Genomic DNA, 6,415 nt, shown 5'->3' with positions numbered 1-6,415 from the left:
TGAAGATAGTTGAAGTAGCTAGTGGATGTTTATCATGCAAGTCACCCAAATGAGTGGACAAGAAGTCATATGGCCTCTCTGTTCATTACAAGAAGTCATATGGCCTCTCTGTTGAGGTATATGCTACACTCCCACCACTACTACATACCAAAGCAAAAAATGACCTCAAGAATAAAATATGCAACCGTTTGATCGAATGTCTTTGGGGTTTGCATAAGTTTGAATGCAACAGCTAGATTAAACAGAAAATATATAAAATTAATGTTGTAACATGTCTTGCACTTAAGTTTGGTTTTTTTGGGTATGTAAATACTACAGCAGGCCACATACATAGCTATTGTGAAATATATTTTCAGGCGTTCATAGCAATTAATAGTCAACTGCCCAGTGGTATCACCCCAATGTTGCAGTTAAGTAGTCATTGACTCATGAAACACTTTTAGTGCAGCAAGAGTTTGGTGGGGCTAGCTGTTGTACATACTTCATATTTGGAGTTATATTCATAACATGTAAATTTTCACCAGTACTTATAAAACACTTATAACAGTGATTAAAGCCGATTGTAATGACTGATAGCTTGATTCAACATGATATACTCCATTATATACATGCATTGGCAGTCCATCTCTATACACATAGTGACAATCCATTTGCAATCTCTACACAAGGCTGTTTTAAGAATTTAACAATCTCTACACAAGGTTGTAATAACAATGTAATTGCTTTGACTACCTAGCCACAATCTTATTACAATGTAATCACAATCTTACCAGCATGCCACAACCTTGTAACAGGCTTGTGACAGCATGCCACAGCCTTGTAACAAGCTTGTGACAATCATAAATTTCTGTATGGGTGCAGATGTTCAAATAGGGTCAAGCTTAAGGCAGCAATCAATTTGTAAAGTTGTAAATTTGTGTAACTGACAATTTGATTGTAGGCATCTACAGCACCAATGTTGTTCTTTACTTGTTCTTTACATAGGTATTTGTGGAATCTATAATATACAGACGTGGGATTTTAGTTTGCAACACGCACTCAAATGTTGAACAATGTACATCAGTATAATATTTACCACAGCAAGAATATTAACCCTCATGTTGGTATTGTAATTGCTAATGTCTCTCTATATACTGAACAATATGAACCACGGATCTATATCTGACTGCAATGCTATTCAATATGGACCGTGGCCTGGTTTTGTTTGAGCCTAGGTAAATTTTTTGACTAGTGTGTAGTTCCATAACTGTAACATAGACAGAATAAATACAGTTGTGTATGAATTATGTTGTGTATGTAGTCAGAAGTTTTATGCCCCAAGTGTTAAGGTTACACATCTGGTGAATGTGCGGATAGTACATTTGATGAAATTACATATCTCGCCACTTAAATAATTGTGCTGTAAGTCTTGCCTTTTCTATACCTCTCATGTATTTTCTTTTTCACAGAAATCTACTAGATTTAATAGTGTCTTTCCATGCTCATCTTGTGTCAAGCTTACTCCACCTACCAATTATCCCCTCACAGACCAAGATCTGCCGGTCCATAATCCAGGATGAGCATCCACCAGTCTTTATCTTTCCTGGTTGCTTCGTACTACAGTATAGCCTGACAGACCAAAGTCTTAAAATCAATTTTCTTCCAACAGTTATGCACTTATATTGCCGAGCTATGCTGACTTTGCTCATGATTTGGATGTAGCATATTAATGGATAAAATCTAAATATTTACAGGAACAGTTGAAGGTAAAACTCTGATCCAATGATTTTACGTTGACATAGAGTGCAACAGGAAATTTTTAAGGTGATAAGTTTGCTTATTGAGATTCAGCACGTTAAAAATCATTACAGCATAGTGGACCCACTTTACAACATGCAACAGGTGTGAACAAGTAACAATATCCACAACTCATTGTCTAAAGTGACAAACAGTAAGCAATTAGAATGTATACACACTTTATATATAAACTAATTGTCTTCCCATAACCTTCGGTGCAGACAGCATGCAGTAGCTTCTTCGAACAGTAGATACCTGTATGGAATGAAAAGAGGTGTTAAAGGCACAAAGCTGCCAAAGGCACAAAGCTTCTGGTAAGGATCACAGAAGACAATCAAATCAGCAAAGAAAGCCATCACAAACCCACAAATTGACACTTCTAGAACTGTGGAGTAAGGCATTAGATAATAGAGGTAATTCAACGATGCACATATTGCAGCTGTGATGGTTGGCATAAGCCCATTTTAGGCCTAAATAATGCCTAACAGTGAATCATTTAGTCAATGCAAATTTAAGATTTACTAACTTCTCAGAAACATTTCAGATCACTCTGAAAGCATATATTTGGGCTTTATTTTGCCTCAGTTCATTCAGTACAGGCTAGTAAGGATGATGTATGTAGATTGACATTTTCCTGCTAAAATTCTCACTCAAAATTTACTTGGCTGCATTGGGTAGAACAAGTGATGATATTTGATTGATGATTTGATTGTCTATATGGTATAATATACATACATCACTAAACCGTTGTGACAATAGACTTACCTCAGTGGTATCTTGAGGACTTTACATGTCACCCCAACAATACAAGTATCTCTGTGCCACTAGCACCTACAGTAATATGAAGAAGAACATTCGCTACTTGTGAAAGCAGTTGCTTCTCTAAACTAAAAATCACACAATATGGTGATTTTGTGAACCAGACCCTCCAGTCAACATGTTGAGTTGTTGGAAACTAATGATAAACACCACAGTCCCAGTCTAAGGTAACCCAAAATACTCCTTGCAATGAGTAATGGATGTTTAATATATTATTTGCCAGTATATAATAGAAACCAAGAGTGTCGAATGGTGTATTAGCCCGTGATTAATGATCGCATAAAATAACACGGATATTTCAGTAATTGTTCATTTGTGTGAAATGGTAATTTGAAATGTGTACATGGCAAAAGGCCTTTGTTCGACAGTTTTCTGTGTTATTCAACCAAGTATTCAACAGTTATTGCCCCCAGCTCACTAAAACAATGGCTGCACAAATGAGAGTGTTGCCACGCCTTCAGGGATCCACTTGGCAATGCCAGAACTTTAACATTAGCCATTTCCCTTTAATGCTATTACGTTATCACTGGCTGAATTGGACTAAATACAGCAACCTATCATGGCACTATAAACGAACAATTACTGAAAGATCCATGTTACTTCACGCAATCATTTATGACTGGTAACACACCCGTTCAATACCCTTGGTTTCTATTATATACTCTCACTACAAATTATAAATTGGACTTTGTTATAGGTTGTGAACAGATAAATCATGCAAGTATCACCCATTTACAGCTATGTCAATGTACATTAAAGCACACCAAACGTACAAATGTGACAATTCACAACCAAAGTTATAACCGGTAGTTTCATTTATGACTGCACCAAATTAAGCAATAAACGCATGTTCCTAGGTAGTACACTGTGAAAAAAGAGTGATATAAGATAGTATTTCCAGTGGCTTATTGAATACAAAAAAGCTTGGTATAACCTGTATTATACTAACAGTCTCTTGTAAGGCTTTAGTTAATGTGGTAAACATACTGAAACCATATATGTGGTGGTATAGTGTGGGTATTATATTCGATATAAGCTATTTCAGGTAATGTAGTAAATAAACTGAAGCCATATATGTAATAGTATAGTATGCATTATACTAAAGTATAACATGAGTATAATACAGGGTTTATATTAAGGCTTATTTGTATTCAATAAGCCACTGGAAATACCATCTTATATCCCACCTTTTTCACAGTGGTAGTAGTTTTATATTGCCAAAAATTAAATAAGATTACACATAACAAATAGCCAGTGATTGCAATTTATATAGAGGTGACTTTAGTAAGGAGCTTAATTTAAGCCCCCCCCCCCCCCACATACTAGGGGCTGGAAACTAGCCACTTGCTACTGAGGATGTGGTCACCATTAATTTGAAAGCAAAATCTACAACATTATATGCTGGGAAATATTAAATACTCATAGTGAAGGGAACGTTCGATAAGTTAAGACTATTACTAAGTGTTCCTGGAATACTTTAGGATGGCCATATCGTGTACGATCAACACTTTCAATTTTTTTATAAAACCATGTCCAAAGACTGGACATGGTCTATATTAAACAACTAATACACACTTACATCGGGATTGTTCAAACTGGTGAATTCTGTGACATCTTGTTTTAATGCTCTGCAAAATAAAACCGGTATAAGGCACAACACAATAGGGAAGATACAAGTAATTTTTCTACTAAATAAACGCCAGGTATCAAATGAATACCAGTCATAATTTCTAAACATTCTCTGCAACAGTGCTATTAAATGACAAAGTGAAGAACATTGTGTAGAAAGTATCAAGAAGAGTATAACACAAGCCGTGAAATTCAATCATCTGGGATACTGATCACGTTTCTACCAACTTTCAGGTTGATTGCAAAAATGTAGTAAGAACAGATACATGATCAAACACGTGACCCATGATACGAATATCTTGAACTATATGGCAAGGATTGTAGTTAACAGTTTGCCAGCAAAACGTGATGTATAATTATACTGATTGTTATATGTGATAGGCAGAACACAAATTTTCATTAGAAAATTTAAAATCTTCAAGTGAAATGTGCACGTGATTTTGTTTTTACATTTCGCAAGCAACCGGTAAATGCCCGTGGAACTCATAACCCCAACACCACTAAGTGACACTAGCTTCCCCAAGTCCCAGTTATACAGTCATACTTAGGTAGGTCTCTTGCTCAGGAAACTACAACTTACAGTTGGAGGAGGGGGCATCGAACCTGGAACCAAGCCAATGTTCTAACCAGCCGGGTTGGCTATGTCGCTTCACCTATATGGTATAGGCAACAGCACAAAGCAGGCATTTGTACTAATCAAAGTTCAAATCCCAACGTTGTCCCATGTGCAGATAACCAGTAATGTTACAGTTTATGAATGCATGGCATTGGTTGGTAAGCTTGGTTGATTTGTAACCACCTGATAACAATGCCATACATTAATAGCTCAAGGCTCACTCACTACTCAGTAGAGTCCATGTAATGAAAGTACTACGTGGCATACACAACTATTAAACTACCAGTACACTATACTGACTACTTATAATACCTTCCATGAAGCAGAAGCCAAGATATAGGGGGTAGCTTGAGGTCACCTGTTATACTAGCAGACTAGCGAGATATCCACTCCACTGTAAACAAATCTTTAAATAAAGGTCACTCGATCTGTCATTGTTACGCAGAACTTTGTGCGGTGATCACGTGACAACCCAGTTTCCTGTATTACGTAATTTTGTGGTTGAGCAAGTCTGTACATAACGAGATTGATTCCCGTTATTCCGCTATGAGGTTTGCTTTTCAGCTTTTACCTTTGTTTTAAGATGCAAAATTATGAATTTATGCCAGCACCACTGACACGTGAGCTGACACTGGTTTTTTATTTACTGAGCTGCCAACCAAATCTTAACCATGTAGAACTCTCCTTTGCCAAGTAAAAGCAAGCTCGTGTTCATCAATTGGAAGAGTTGTTAACCAACATGATGCACTTTGTTCTGAGGCAGCTTCAAAGGCATGTCACAAGTGTGGAGACAGATGTTCAAAAAGTGAATCATCCTGAGCAGATTAGGCCACTCCAAATAAATTCTCTGTTTTCCGTTCACTGCCGGTGCAATTGTTGAGCTCTTCTGCCAGGGTCATCAAGTGTGAGCAGGAACAGTCTGAATCCTTTGTCGTAAAAGGCGGTTAGCCAGTGAGAGGTCTACCATTGAGCATATAACTATAGTGTCAATGAGTCAATCTATATAATTTATTGTCTTGACTCTTAATTTCCAGCAGATCCTCCATTGACGCAAATTCTCTACCAAGCCAAGGGTCTTCTTAATGCTTGTTTAGTCAAAAGCCTATTAGCTAATCTCTCCCTACTCCTCCTCTCCATGCCATGGTGCTGCTTTAATTTGAAAGAAATGAAGTTGCCATTGTGTTCCTAAGATTTCTTTAACAGCATCTGTAAGTGGAGGCATTGCTGAAATCATATGACTGGGTATGCAGGAGTTTTTACTCAAATAGGAAGACTCTTCTTTTTGTTGTTACTGGAGATTTTCACACATGCAAACATCTGAACTTTCAGATAAAACAATCAATTAAGGGCTAGTTATTTATTGGATAGTTTGTAGCATTCGATATCAGCACAATTTTACCACATGCAAATATCCAAAAGTGATCGTGTGACTAAATATCTCACACTGGACAGCCCATTCAAAAATCATCGTATCCTTTGATTGCCAGAAACGAATGAAAGAATGTATCTTCCTATTCAACAGCCACAGGATCAATGTAGCCATCAAGTCAATAACCACTTTTTGATACATATGGA

The 6,415-nt window shown here is 36.9% G+C and overlaps 1 long non-coding RNA gene across 3 annotated transcripts; it reads right to left on the bottom strand.

The window, feature by feature from the left end:
* Window positions 1–1,892: 1,892 nt before the first annotated feature.
* Window positions 1,893–5,317, bottom strand: LOC136252384 (uncharacterized). Of its 3 annotated transcripts, none has more exons than XR_010699530.1 (5): window positions 5,153–5,317; window positions 4,175–4,223; window positions 2,542–2,607; window positions 2,405–2,489; window positions 1,893–2,031 (listed from the first exon to the last, which is right to left on the bottom strand). It is a non-coding gene; the product is annotated as an uncharacterized lncRNA (long non-coding RNA). The 3 variants fall into 3 exon arrangements; XR_010699529.1 differs by having other exon boundaries at window positions 2,427–2,489; XR_010699528.1 differs by lacking the exon at window positions 2,405–2,489 and having other exon boundaries at window positions 5,153–5,312.
* Window positions 5,318–6,415: the final 1,098 nt, after the last annotated feature.

The sequence above is a fragment of the Dysidea avara genome, chromosome 4, assembly GCF_963678975.1.
Source record: "Dysidea avara chromosome 4, odDysAvar1.4, whole genome shotgun sequence".
Taxonomy (NCBI): Eukaryota; Metazoa; Porifera; class Demospongiae; order Dictyoceratida; family Dysideidae; genus Dysidea; species Dysidea avara.
This window is presented reverse-complemented; position numbering and strand designations above follow the sequence as displayed.